At 38.2% G+C, this 15,731-nt stretch overlaps 1 protein-coding gene across 8 annotated transcripts in view; it reads right to left on the bottom strand.

Annotated features, from left to right (window-relative positions):
- Positions 1-15,731, bottom strand: part of LOC144370309 (uncharacterized) — a 116,292-nt gene that overhangs the window by 24,624 nt on the left and 75,937 nt on the right. For 7 of the 8 annotated variants that reach the window (XR_013430280.1, XR_013430281.1, XR_013430276.1 and 4 more), the window contains 2 exons: positions 15,351-15,424; positions 10,451-10,623 (listed from right to left, as the gene is read on the bottom strand). The gene's annotated coding sequence lies outside the window, so the exon portion shown is untranslated. The remainder of the gene's footprint in view (positions 1-10,450; positions 10,624-15,350; positions 15,425-15,731) is intronic. The other variant, XR_013430282.1, reaches the window with a different exon arrangement.

Here is a 15,731-nt window from a genome sequence, read left to right as displayed (position 1 = left end):
GTTCATGTCATATCCAAAAAGCATTTATGAATTCACTTATAAGAATGACTGTAGGCTTTGTTTATTCATCAACTAATAATGTTGATTTCTTACATGGGTTAATTGATTTTTTAAAAAATAGATGGCAGCCATTCTTGAGCATCAGCAACTCAGATATATGGGTCACTGTCTCATGGTACTAATCCACTCCCCAGACAGACCACAGAGCTGTTGTCATTCCTCACTGCCCACACTCCACACCCCAGTTCCATGGCTGCACTGTGACTGTCCATTCTTGGCACCATCCTGGACCAATGGTCTCTCTACATGAGTCCAGGTGCCAAACAATGACTACACAACCATAGTGAGCTAGTCCACTTCCTGGTCTCCAGCACTGCTGTCACTCTCCATGTGTCCAAGCTTTAGGGATCAGCTCCAAGGCTGTTCCACTGTTGTCCTACATCAGACACTAATGCTACTACCACAGCAACAGCATCCACAAATCAGAACAAGAACCAAAAATTATTGCCTCATGTAGGAGAAAAAAATCAGGAGAATTCCAGTAGATTACACTACTGAAAACCCCAACATTCCCCACTGCTACCATGAACATCCATAGTCTTAGCTTTCTAGGACTCATTATTATTCTATAATAACTGGCCTCAGCTGGAAGAGCTTCCAGAAGCAAACACCATTGCACTTTCCTGGTGTCAGAGCCCTGGCACCCCTCATCACCAGGACCCACACACACCCATAGATTAATGTTTTTATCCACCAAAACCATTCCATATATTCTAGAAGCAGTAACTAATCCAGAAAAGAAATACACAAACCTGAACACAGGGTAACAGAAAATATGAAAAAAACAGGAAACAATGCCACCAACGGAGCATCATAATTTTTCAGCAACCAACCTAGAGAAATAAAAATCTACAAATTGCCTGCAAAAAATTCAAAATAATTGTTTTAAGAAAGCTCAGAAGCACAGAAGACAACCAAACAATATGATAAATATAACACATGAGATATATGTTTTAGTCAGCTTTTTCACCACTCTGACTTAAAGACCTGACCAGAACAACCACAGAGGAGGAAGAGCTTTCTGGGGGATTCACAGTTTCAGAGGTCTCAGTCTACATACAGCAGGCTCCATTCTTTGGGGCTCAAGGTGAGGCAGGACATCATGGTAGAAGAGTGTGGCAGCAGGAAGCAGCTCACATGATGTTCAGGAAGCAGAAAGACTCCACTTGCCAGATATAAATATATACCCCCAAAGCCAGACCCCCAATGCCCCACCTCCTCCAGCCACACCCTACCTTTCTCCAGTTATCACTCAATTAATCCCATCAGGTGATTAATTAGCTGATTGGATTACAGTTCTTGTAACTAAATCATTTCTTCTCTGAACATTCTTCCATTGTCTCACACATTAGCTTTTGGAGGACACCTCATACTCAAACCATAACAATATAATACATGAACAAAATCAGAAGTTTAACAGAGAGATTAAAATCATAAAAACTGAACAGAGATTCTGGAGCTGGAGAATACAATGAATTAAATGAAAAATGCCATAGAGAGCATCAACTACTGACTTGGTAAAGCAGAAGAAAGACTGTGAAATCAAAGAGAGGTTATTCAAAAATACCTAATCATAAAAGAAAAAAAATAAAAACAAATGAAAAAGAATAAAGAAAGCCTATAGGATGAGTCTAGAAAAGAGAAGAGAGAAAAGGAAGAAAGCTTATTTAAAGAGATAATGGCTGAAACCTTCTAAAATCTGATAAAGGGTATAAACATTTAATACATGGGACTCAAAAGTCTCCAGCCAGATTCTACCCAAAGAAGACCCCACCAAGACCTGATAATCAACTGAAAAAAAAAAGCAAAGACAAAGAGAGAATCTTGATAATAATAATAGAAAAGAAGATTCTCATGCACAGGGAAACTATCATTAGACAATCAGCAGATTTCTCAGCTGAAAACTTACAGGGGAAAAAGACAGAAATGATATATTTAAAGCACTAAAGGAGAAAAATGCCACCCAAGCTTACATTACCCAACAAAGCTATCCTTTGGGAATGAAGGAACTATAAAGTCTTCCCCAGAAAAACAAAAACTGAGGGAATTCATTACCACTAGACCTGCTTTATGAAACTATGTTAAAGGGAATTCTTCAAACTGAAATGAAAGGCTACTATTAGTATTATGAAAACATCAAATTATAAAATCACTGGTAAAAATAAGTACACTTTCCAATTCAAGTACTCCAATCCTATAATTATGGTGTGTAAATCACTTATAACTCTACTACAAAGGTTAAAAGACAAAAGCATTAAAAACAACCATAGATACAAGCACATGTTAATGGATACACAAATAATAAGAGGTGACATTAAAATGTAAAAATAAGGGAAGTTAAAAAAGTAAAGAGCTTTTGTATGTAGTTTAAGCTAGCAGCTTAAAATAAACTTGTCTATCTGTAAGATGTTTTATGCAAACCTCATGCTAACCACAAAACAGACACGTATAGTAAATATTGTATTTAAAGGAGTCAAAGATAAATATAAAGGAGTCAAAGCATACCACTATAGAAAAATCATTAAATTACAAAGAAAAAAAAGGGGGGAAAAGAAAGAAACAAATAGTGTACTTAAAAAAGAAAGAAAAACATTAAGAGCACATTATGGTTTGGATATGAAGTGTTCCCAAAACTCCTGCATTAATGCAGGATGTTTGGAGATAAAATGATTGAATCATGAAAGCTTTCACCTGATCAGTTCATCCTACTTGGAATGGACTAACTGGATGGTAACTGTATGCAGGTGAGGCATGGCTGAAGGAAGTGGGTCACTGGAGTATACCCTAGAAGGGTGCATCTTCCCTGTGGCCCCTTCTTGCCTGCACCTCTCCCAATCTCTCTCTCTCTCTCTCTCTCTCTCTCTCTCTCTCTCTCTCTCTCTCTCCCCCCCCCACCCTCACCCTCCCTCCCTCTCCCCCTCTCCCCTTCTTCCTCTCCATCTCTTCCTCTCTCTCTCTCTCCCTCACCCTCCCTCCCTCTCCCCCTCTCCCCTTCTTCCTCTCCATCTCTTCCTCTCTCCCACCCTCTTCCTGGCTGTCATGAAGTGAGCAGCTTCCCTCTGCCACACTCTTCACCATGATGTTGTGCTATGTCTTGGGCCCTGAGCAATGGAGTCAACCAACCATAAACTAAATCTCTAAAACCATAAGCCAAAATAAATGTTCCCTTCCCTAAGTTGTTCTTGTCAGATATTTTAGTCATAGTGATATAGTTGAGAATTACTACTATCATAACACAAAACATGATAGTAGTAATTCTTAACTATAAATAATTACTTTAAATGTAAATGGATCAAATTCTCCAACCAAAGGACATAGCATTACAGAATGAATTTTAAAACATACAAATGAGGCAAAAATGTATGCTGTCTACAAGAGACATACCTCAACTCTAATGACACACATAAACTGAAGATAAAGGGATGGAAAAGGATATCCCATGCAAATGAAAACCAAAGACATCAGGGGTAACTATAATTATATCAGAAATGCAGATTTTAGGTCAAATGCTATATAAAAACACAAAGACAAAAAAGGTCTTTATATAATGATAACCATCAGAGACATGCAAATAAAAACCATACTGAGATATTAACTCATTCCTATTATGATGGTTATTATCAAAAAGTCAAAAGAAAACTATTTTTTTGGCAAGGATGTGTTGAAAAGGGAATCCATATGCATTGTTTGTTAGAATATAAAATGATACTACCATTATGGAAAATGATAATGAGCTTTCACAAAAAATTAAAAATAGAACTATCATATGAACCAGAAATCCCACTTCTGATTATATATCCTAAGGAAAATAAAGTCACTACATTGTAGAGATATCTATAATATCTGTATTCCCATGTTTTCTGAAAAATTATTAATGCAAGTTATGATAGAAAAACAACATAAGTATCTGTCAATAGATAAATTTAAAAATGTGATATTGATACATTCAATGGAATATTAACCTGTAAAAAGAGGAAGCCCTGCCATTCATGATAACATGTTTAAACCTAGATGACACTATACTAATTGAAATAAGCCAGACATACACAAACATTGCATGATTTCATTTTCATGTGAAATCTAAAATATTAAAAACTCAGTAGAATGCTGGTTATCAAGGGTTAGGGATGGGGTTAGGAATTGGAAGATTTTGTTCAAAGTGTTCAAATTTGCCATTATGAGACTAATAATTTCTAGAGATATAATGTACAGCATGGTAAATATAGTTAATGCATTACATATTTGAAATTTGCTAAGGAAGTAAATCATAAGTATTCTTATGACAACAAAGGATGATAGATGTGTTCATTAGGTTTATTGTGGTGATTACTTCACAATGTATATGTACATCAAATATCACATTGTACCTCTTTAATATGCACCATTGTATTAGCCAATTATGCCTTAATATAGCTGTAAGAATCTATAATATCCATATGCATTTTAATCTCTTGCATTATAAAACTTCTTGTTAAATAAATTCTGATCTTCAAAAAAATTTCCATGTATCATTATCCTCTTCAGGTGGTATGTCAACTAGTGTACTCTACAACTCTGCACACTTCCAAAGAGTGAAAGTTTAAGTCACCAAATGATTGCTGCCCATTAAACTATTTTATACATCTGCATGACACCCAGACAAACACAGAGGCTCCTCAACTTATGATGGTTTAACTTATAATTTTCCAACTTTACAATGGAGCAGAAACTATGCAATAAGTAGAAATCATGCTTCAAATTTCAATTTTACCTCTTCCCATGCTAATGATATGTGATATAATAGTCCCTTGTTGTGCTAGGTTGCAGCAGCAAGTCACAGGTGCTAGTCAGCTACATGATCATGAAGGAAAACAGCCATTACTCTTGTGGTTTTCTGTGTTGCTAAGTTGGGATATTTGGTAAGTTAGGTGTATTAAAAGAATCTTTGCATATGATATTTCAATTTATGATAGGCTTATTGAAACATAACTCCATCATAAGCCTGGGGAACATCTGCATTTATTTATTTCACCAAAAGGCATCAGGTTGAATAATCTCATTGTGTTGGTGGTATTCTCAAATACGGTCTTGAATTTTCAAATTCCACCTTTTTACTACAAAAAGTAAAAGAGTACAAAATAATTTTTAAAAATGCCTATGATTAGTTGTTTAAGCAAAAATGAGAGCTCTAGAATTCTAAAATAAACTTCCTTCTTAGTTCATTTGTGTGAGTTACAGGGGAAAAAAAGAATTGGATGCCTGAAATCAGTAAATGAGTGAGAGGTGCTCAGAAATATACTTGATATCATAATGCCCAGCATCTTTAGAAATTAAATTAATGAACACCGGTGCCATGGAAGATTTATATATTAAAGTTCATGCTGCAACTAGTTTCCCTACAATATCAATTTCAAATGACAAGCCGAAGTTTCGTGCAACAGCATTCATCTCGGCATTTGTCAGAAGTCATTTCATTTCCTATGATTCATTTCATTTGTACTATAGTGTCTTAGTCGGATTCTTTATTGATTCTAGCTCCATCTAATTTTGTCTTTCACAAATAGTCAAAATTTTGGTTGGAGAGATAAGTATTGCAATCTACTCACTGGCGGTGGTAGCATTAAAAAAATCATGGCTAGGTAAGCTGCTCAGCTGAGGTAAGTTGAAAGAATTCTGGTTTCAGATTAAAAATGTAGCATTGTTGTGTTTGTTCTTTTGTTTTTTGTATATCCACATCTCCTTACACATGTACAAGTTCACAATTAAGAGATCACATAAACTGCTAAACAAATCAGCCTAAATGGACGGTCACATCTTCATTGCTCTAGTTAATTGGAAGCTCAAACACCACTTTTCATATTAGCGAGAAATCCAGTAGTCGCTTATTCAGTTCATATTGAATGACTACTCTGTGTCTGTCATTTTTCTGTGCTGGGGACTCCTCCGCAAGCAAAGCCTTCAGGAATCTCTACCTTCAGTTCTCTGACCTTCTGCTGAATCTTTAGAGGCAATGCCATCTGTAAATTACCCAAGAACTTGAAGGTTTTCCTAGTCCAAATATGAGAATAGTACACCAACCTCTGCACTCAAGAGAATCTCTATTCTTTTAATGATTTCACTATTGCCATTGCTTCTCACAGGGCTAAAACCTGAAAGCGATTCCCAGGTGTGGCCTGATGAGCTCACACCACGAGGCTGCCCACTCCCTCGTGGGAATCCACTTCCACTAGCACTACATGACACATTGATTATTTTCCCAGCTGGGTGAAACCGCTCAGGCTAACTGAGAGGTTAGTTAGCCTTCCATCGCTGTGACAAGTTATCTGAGAAAATCAGCTTCTAGGAGGGAGAGGTTTCTTCTGGTTCAGGATTTCAGAGGTTTTAGTCCATGGTCACTTGGCCCCGTGGTGAGGCAGAACATCATGGCTGGGAGCCCAAAGCAGAAGACGTCTGTTCACCTCATGGGAGCCCAGGAGCAAAAGGAAAGAAAGGAGAAGGGAGAGGGGGTCTCGTAACCCATGGAGGGCGTGCTCCCACTGACCTTGCACTAGGCCCCACCCTGTACCAGTGCTACCATCTTCCCACAGTGCCACAGACTCACAACCAAGCCTATAACTCGTGGCCTTTAGGGGGCTTGCAATATTCAACCCATAACAAGGAGTATGATTTCTTATTGTCTCTAAGATGATTTCACACATTTTTCTGCTAGATCTCTCTAATCCTATTCCTGAACACTAGTGTGGTTTTATTTTGTGTGTTATAATTTTTTATTATAGGAAATGTCATTCTTACAATAAGTGATTCTGTTACTGCCAGTCTGCAGCCCCACCAGTACTAGGGAGCCACCCCCAACTTGGTAGTGTACATTAGCAGCTCACTACCGATCCCTCAGAGACTGTGAACAGCAGGGCCTGTGTCTGAGCTAGGTGATCGTGAAGAAGTTCAGCAATCGTGACACCAGAGTAGAGAATTGTGAAAGTGTAAGAGAAAAAAATTGTTTGTATCATAGAGTGACTGTGAAGAAATTAAGGATAGCACTGTAGAATCTCTCATCTTGATCAACACTTGAAAAATTACATTATCATCCAGAGGAATGTTTCCATGTGCCCCCAAAAAATTTAAAAAAAAAAAAAAATGAGCCAGCTCCACTTCTGCAAAACCAATAACTAATGTGCTGTCAGTTGCTGGGATGAATCATATCATTAACATCGACATGTTTCTCAAATACATGGGAATCTTTAAAGTATCAAATCAAAAGTTCAAAAATCTTTCAGATACATAGATTTTTTAAAAAATATATATATATTCCTGTGCCTAACCCTAAATCATTTAGTGAATTCAAGAAAATATTGCAGAAGGGAAAACTGTTTCATTGCTTCCCTTCCAGGTGGTTTGGTTTCCAAAATGCACTTTATTGAAGACAAATTCAATGCTCAATTTATTTTGATTCACAAGGAGAGAAAGTCAATGAAATGGATAGGGTCGTTTGGTTTGGTTTGGCCCATGAATTATGAAGCTGATTCATGCAGATACTGTTCTTGATTGGAACCATGGAAAATTAAAGTTATTCAATTTATTCAACTCATGGAAATTTCTCTGGTCAGAAATTTCCAGAATATATAAAACTGACTTTGAGACTACGATCCTCCAAAGTATAGTTCCCAAAGAGGGAAAAATGGAACAGTTTTCCATGACTCAGCAGATCTATTTTAATGATCTCCATGACATGATCTACAACACAAAGGTAAATCTATCTTAACTTTTTAGTTATGTACAACTCCAAATATTATACTATGAACTATTATATTCTGATGTTTTCTTATTTTTGTTTTGTTATGTTTTAAATATTGACTCAATAATAATAAAGCAACAACTACATATAGTGCTTGATATTTATCCTAGTTATACTTCTTTTAGAGTTTCATTCTCTCTAATAATATATTATGATTCATTTAGGGTTTTTTAATCAACCCTGTTAACTGCATACCACTTACAAATCTGATGAGTTTGTCCTCCCTATAAAAATCCAAATCCTTGGTAAGTGTATTGATAAAGCCACGGGATAGCATATGATGTCAATGACGGACTTTCAAAGGATATTGACTTTTCAAGAAAAGAAAGTAATTAGGTTTTTTTATATATATGCAGAAGTCTAAAATTTTATCAAAATAGAATTAAGCTTTTCCTTAAGAGTGAAGGGAACTACAAAATCATGGTTGCATCTACTGTCTCAAGTAGGCAAATATTTCAGCCAATGACTTTGCCTCCTGACATTTCACCATCACCCATAGTCCTTGTTCTGCCCCTTAAGTAGGCCTTCTTTTATAATACCACAGCTTCTTTTATAATACTGTGGCATCTACCTCTGCCTCTCTTAGGTCAGGTGCTTCTCCCAAAACAGAAGCTCCTGCTAATGCTCAGCCATTGGAAATGCAGTGGTCATGGTGGTGCCTATACAAATATGTAACAATAAAATCCACAATGACATATAATTATAAAGCATTGATAAAATTTACAGAACTGTATGACAAAAAAACAAAACAAAAAAAATTTAAAGTCCAGTGTTTACTTGAGCTTGCTAGTTCCTATGGCCTGGCAGAGGGAAGAACAAGTTAGCCAAAATGTATCTTGCTCAAGACATGGGATGTTACACTGATTCCCCACTTAGATGATGAATAATTGACTAATATCTCCAGGTATAGACAGAGTGATGTTGACACGAGTATTCAGTCACATCTTAGTTGTGGATGTTAACTGTGGACGACTTGGAGCTAAACACAATAATGCCTACATTTATTATTTCTTCTTTTTGCATGGCTAGGGTTCAAACTCAGACCCTCACACATGATAGGAAAAGTGTTGCTCTGAACACTTGCTTCATCCCCAGCCCAAGGCCCAGTGATAATGACTGCTTACCTGGGACATGTAACTAGGTCATCCCTGAGCTACAGGGTCTGCACACTGTAAGGGTCTGTTCATTCCAGGTAATTAATCACTATCTATCAGACTCCATGAGGGTATGGATCCAGGCAGTGCCCAGCCAAGCCAATCCTTTTTACTACTCTCCATTCTCTTCAGGTAGTTTCTTCCTGCACCACCCAAACACTTATTATCCCTCTTTCTCAGTGAGCTCCTCCCTCCCCAAATAGAACTCTCCAAATAAGCCCCTCCCTCCCCAAAGCATTCACAAGAGAATGGATTCATCTTTTTCTAAGGAAAAAGTACACATTTTTTTAAGAAAAAATTGACCATTCTCCACACTCTTATAAATCCTTTATTACATAGATCCTTTATAGTACCTTGGGGAATTTTCATTTTATAGCTAGTATTCTTTAAATGCGTCTGGAGCAAAACTTTGAGCTTTCATATCAAAACGTGAATCTATGTTGTGCACAAAACACAAACCTAGGAACTATTTGTTCGGTGAACAAATCGATGACTCACCACACTTCTCAGAAGCTATTTCAGATCCAGTGAGTTAAGAGTAACTCTGGATAGAAAGCTAGGCATGGTATATTGCAGGACACTCTGCAGAAAAGAAGAGCAAAAATGTTGGGACCTTGGAAGCAGTGAAATGGAGAGTATCAAGGAGTTCTGTTCCTCAATAAACAAGAGAATGGAGGCAGGAGCATGAGGTTCGTGCAGAGAGCACGTTATTAGCAGGAGAGTGAAACAAACGTACTGTGAGTGCGGGAGAAAGATTCAGAACCATCAATCAAGCGCGAGGCCTGAGCCTCAAACACCATCGCTGAATCCCTGGGCTAAAAACAAGTGCGAGGGAGACACCTAGTGTTCAAGCCTGAAAATGCTCCTGCATCCGAACCTCAAGAAAGTCTGAGCTTGGCTTGTGGAGGTTCTCATCGCTTTGTGCCCAAAAGAGACACGACTTGCTGCCTTAGAAGTTAAAGCCTTCAGAGACTAATTTTTCCACTCAACGTCATAGCCTTCTCAGTCTTTGTAGACATGGGAAAACTAAATTCAAAAGAAAAAGATTGCTAAAGACACCTTAGTTAGAATCCAGAATGTGTACATTCCTTTGCCCTAAGGGATTCTTTCCCCTTGAACAGACTTTTTTTTTGGGGGGAGGGGGGTATGGGGGCAGTACAGGGGTTTGAACTCAGGAGCACATCCTCAACCCCATTTTTTTTTAATTTTATTTAGAGACAGGGTCTTACTGATTTGCTTAGTGCTTTGCTTTTGCTGAGACTGGTTTTGAACTCATGACCATCCTGGCTCAACCTCCTGACCTGCTAGGATTATAGGTGTGAGCCATGGCGCCCAACTTGACCAGACCATTTCTAATACCAAAATAATCTTTTCAAACTAGTTGACCACGAAAAGAAATAAGAACAATAAAAAATCGGTAAAACATTTATATAAAATAAGCTTCAATTTTATTTCTTGAGCTCACCTTCAGTGACATTATTATAACAATATGGGGGACACCAAATTGCCACTTCATTGCTCCATGTTTCTGGCAGAGTTGCCACTGTACTGTCAATTTCACCTCCTTCAACTAGGACCAGTTGACATACCCCTCTCCAGTGGTGCTATTATTAATGCAGTTAAAAAGATGAGAAGTTCCTGGTAGGAAAAGAAAAAAGAAAACAAAAAAACTTTGTTGGCAGGGGGATTGCTTTCTGCACAACCAAAATTCATATCTACCAATTATTTAATTTCTTGTATGTGCTAAACACTGGATGAAAGATGTCACAAGTCTGATCTCATATCCTTACAGCACAGTTGCCATTCAGGCATTATTATACAGAAATTCTGTATAAGGAACTGAAACTTTAAGAATGTAAATAATTGACCCAGGCACATGTCTGAGAGAGACTCGGAATGTCACTTGCTCACACACAGAGTTGAAATGAGGTTACAGAATTCTTTTGCCCAGGGAACCATGCAGCATAAAACCACATATATCTGCATCGTTCTGACCTCATGCTCAGATTTCTGCAGGCTCCCTAATGCCAGAAAATTAATAACCTCTGAGAAAACCTTTTATATGGCAATTCTTATCTGGGGATGTATAACATTAGCAACCAACCCCCAATCAATGTCATGTGTTATTCTTGTCAACTAATGCAGTCGTAACAACACAGTTTTCTATAACTCCTTTTTTTTTTCTTTTCATTTTTTTAAGAGAGCTCTCTTATTTACTAAAAATCTTAAAACATTACCCAAAAAAAGGTACTGAGCTTGTATTTCATGTTCAGTAGATTTAAATGTGCAAACTTGGAGTGTTTTTCCCCATCTAGTGGGAAATATTTCTGCGCTGTAAATTTTTTTCTTTCTTATTATGATTATTAATGCATATTAATTGTACAAAATAATGGATTTTTCTCTTTTTTCTGCAAAAAAAAAACACCCAGATCCCTTAGACGCCTCTTGGGGGGAGCACTAATTCTAAGTGGCTAAAATTCATCCCCCATTCCCCCAGAGTGGTCACCCTCATATCAGTCCAATAATCACTTTTCTTCTCACGCTTGGTGGGCCTCAACATGTCTGAAGTATAGAATCCAAGATTGTCTCCAAAAACTCCAATGTTTCCCATGTGCCCACTGCCTCCCAGGGGTATGATGCCAGCAGAACCAATTTCAACATGGGAAAAATTGATGTAAAAGAAACATTTTCCAGGGCTGTGGCTGTAGCTCTAGCTCGGGGGTAGAATGCTCCTCTCACATTTGTGAGGCACTGGGTTCAATTCTCAGCACCGCACAAAAATAAATAAAAGTATTGTGTCCACCTACAACTAAAAAAAGAAGAATTAAGAAAAGAAGAAACATTTTCCAGTGAACAACTGATTGCCTCTTTTTAGAGAGTAGTTTGTCCCTTATGTAACTAACTCCACTTGACTTCCTACCCTTCAACTCAGTAATAGATCAAGCATCATTTCAACAGCTTTTTAAATTTTATTAACATTTATTTTTATATTCATTTTTCAAATAAAATATTTAATATTTCTTTTCAAGTAAAGCTCCCTGACTTTCCAAAGGAGAATTAAAATAATTATATCACCTAAAGTCACAAAGCCTATTAGTGTCACAACCAGGCAAAAAAAAATACATGTGTCCTGTGTACTTCTCTGCTCTCCTTTCCATTATACCATGACTTGTGTGTGTGTGTGTGTGTGTGTGTGTGTGTGTGTGTGTGTGTGTGAGGGATTGAACCCAGGGGTGCTTTACCACTGAGCCACATCCCCAGCCTTTTTATATTTTATTTAGAGACAGGATTTCCATGAGTTGCTTAGGGCCTTGCTAAGTTGTTGAGGCTGGCTTTGAACTTGCAATCCTCCTGCCTCAGCCTTTGTTGTTGCTGGGTTTACAGGTGTACACCACCCACCCAGCTAGTAAGTACCATGACTCTTGTAAGACTTTTCTGTCTAACCTCTTCTTTTCTCTGTGATGTGGTTCTATCCACCTATGTAACCCAATTGCCAAATGCCGTGTAAAATACTTAAAAAGTATTCATGTATTCGAGAAATGATTATGAAATACTTCAGGACATTCCAGGAACTAAGGCAAGCAGATAGCTCTGAAAATGACTTGGATAGGCATTAAAAAAAAAGAGGGCTGTCATTAAGTAGTTTACCAGCTGTTATGGCTTGGTTCTGAAGTGTCCCCCAAAGCTCCGGTGTAAATGCAGGAGAGGAAATAACTAGAGTACAAGAGCTGTAACCGAATCAGTGGATTTATAGTTTGAATGGACCAACTGGGTGGTAACCCTAGTTACATGGGCTGTGTCTGGAGGTAGGTCTTTGGGGGAATGCCCTGGAAGTATGCATTTTTGCTGCAGCTGCTTCCTGCCCCCACCCAAATCCCCCCCCCTCTCTCCTTCCTGACTGCCCTATCACTATATCAGCCATGATGTTCTGCCTCATTTGGGCCCAGAGCAATAAAGCAGGCTGACCATTGGACTGAACCTCTCAGACCATGAGCCAAAATAAACTTTAGCACCTCTAAGTTGTTCTTGTCAGGCATTTTGGTCACAAAGATGAAAAGCTGACTAACACTAGCACTTGGGAGCATGGCAACCCCATAGCAAAGGTGACCAAAAAAGACATTCATGATCAGTCTCAGTGAGTTAGACAGACTTTAAGGTCAGTTACTATGCATGTGTCCTTTGCTACCAGGAATTCATTTTTCTGGGTCGCTTACCCACACATATTTCTTTTCTACCTCCTCATTCAATCATTGTCCCCTTCCTCCTGTTCTATCTGTGTGCAGCAAATTGCTTCCACTAAGCTCCACAGTCTTGCAAGACATTCCCTACCAGCTCTCATCTCAATTTTCCATCCCACACTACTCCATGTGGGCAGCTGTGAGTTACTGCTATAACGCCCCACACGTTTCCAAACAGCCAGAGCAGCGAATCCAACAAATTAAACAATAAGATAACAAATAACCCAATCAACAAATGGGCCAAGGACCTGAACAGACACTTCTCAGAGGAGGACATACAATCAATCAACAAGTACATGAAAAAATGCTCACCATCTCTAGCAGTCAGAGAAATGCAAATCAAAGCCACCCTAAGATACCATCTCACTCCAGTAAGATTAGCAGCCACTATGAAGTCAAACAACAATAAGTGCTGGCGAGGATGTGGGGAAAAGGGTACACTTGTACATTGCTGGTGGGACTGCAAATTGGTGCTGCCAATTTGGAAAGCAGTATGGAGATTCCTGGGAAAACTGGGAATGGAACCACCATTTGACCCAGCTATTGCCCTTCTCGGACTATTCCCTGAAGACCTTAAAAGAGTATATACTACAGGGATACTGCCACATAGATGTTCATAGCAGCACAATTCACAATAACTAGACTATGGAACCAACCCAGATGCCCTTCAATAGATGAATGGATAAAAAAATGTGGCATTTATACACAATGAAGTATCATGCAGCACTAAAAAAATGACAAAATCATGGAATTTGCAGGGAAATGAATGGCATTAGAGCAGATTATGCTAAGTGAAGCTAGCCAATCCCTAAAAAACAAATGCCAAATGTCTTCTTTGATATAATGAGAGCAACTAAGAACAGAGCAGGGAAGAAGAGCAAGAGGAAAAGATTAACATTAAACAGAGACATGAGGTGGGAGGGAAAGGGAGAGAAAAGGGAAATTGCATGGAAATGGAAGGAGACCCTCATTGTTATACAAAATTACATATAAAAGTTGTGAGGGGAAAGGGGAAAAAAACAAGGGAGAGAATTAAATTACAACAGATGGGGTAGAGAGAGAAGATGGGAGGGGAGGGGAGGGGGGATAGTAGAGGATAGGAAAGGTAGCAGAATACAACAGTCACTAATATGGCAATATGTAAAAATGTGGATGTGTAACCGATGTGATTCTGCAATCTGTATTTGGGGTAAAAATGGGAGTTCATAACCCCCTTGAATCTAAAGTATGAAATATGATATGTCAAGAGCTTTGTAATGTTTTGAACAACCAATAAAAAAATAAAAAGAAAGTAGTATACTACTTCCTGACTTAGGATGCCTTTTTTTAGAAAAACCCTCAGAAAAAATACTTCATAGAACTCTGCATCCCTGAACAATTGTTTCTTTTTAGCTTCTGGACAATGAAAATCTTATTGTTATTCTAGTATTTCCCAAACTTTACAGTGGTATTGTCTGTGCAGTTGAGGCCTCTTCCCTGTTATAGTTAATCCAGAATGTCTAAAGTGGGAGCCAGTCATTTTCAAATATCCTCATGTCTTCACCAAGTTGGAAACTATTGACAGCAGTTGTATTCCTTCTAAGCTTTAGCCACTTGGAAGCTTAGAGCTAGATTGGTAGCTCACTTGTAGCAACCACATAGGACTATTTACACCCATGCATTATTTTCCTATTCATTTTTGCTTTTGCTTAAATTCTTCAAAAGTTTTTGTACTTTTGTAAAAACAAACGACGAATGTTTTCTCTGATATATGGACACTGATTCATGTTGGGGTAGGGAGGGGGAGCATGGTAGGAATAGACAAACCTTAGATAGGATAGAGGGGGTGGGAGGGAAGGGAGTGGGCATCGAATTATAAATGATGGTGGATTGTGATGATCATTATTATCCAAAGTACATGTATGAAGACACAAATTGGTGTGAATATACTTTATATACAACCAGAGATATGAAAAATTGTGCTCTATATGTGCAATGTAAATTGTAATGTATTCCACTGTCATATATTAAAAAAAATCAATAAAAAAATATTTTTATTAAAAAAAAAGAAAGAAAGAAAGAAAGAAACTGAAAGTCTCATCCATCTCAAGACAAGTCCCAAAGAGAACCACCCGGCAAGATACTGACCATATCATTGTCACATGCTTCCAGTTCATCACAGGTCAGATCCAGCCTCCCTTGGGAAGACTTCATATTCTTTTCTGAAAAAAACATGGACACCAGGCACTCTTTCTCACAGTACCACAGCATGAAGCGGTTGGAAAAGAAAAGAGCACCCAAATTCCAGACCAGCAGGGCCCATCAAGTCAAGCCCAGAAATCGGTATAGTCATTGAAATTCCTACCAGCACCCACACATCCAACAAGAGCCACAACAAAACCCTAAAGCCTGTCAAGTAGGAAGATTTCCTTGTTCTTCAACAGATCCCGTTGTCATTTAGATGCAAGCCACTCAGATAGCTTAATGCCATGCTGGCGTTATCATTTATTTCCACACAAACTCACTAGG

Source organism: Ictidomys tridecemlineatus, chromosome 14 (assembly GCF_052094955.1).
Source record: "Ictidomys tridecemlineatus isolate mIctTri1 chromosome 14, mIctTri1.hap1, whole genome shotgun sequence".
In the NCBI taxonomy this organism is placed as follows: Eukaryota; Metazoa; Chordata; class Mammalia; order Rodentia; family Sciuridae; genus Ictidomys; species Ictidomys tridecemlineatus.
The sequence above is the reverse complement of the archived record's forward strand: the minus strand, read 5'-3'. Positions and strand labels throughout refer to the sequence as shown.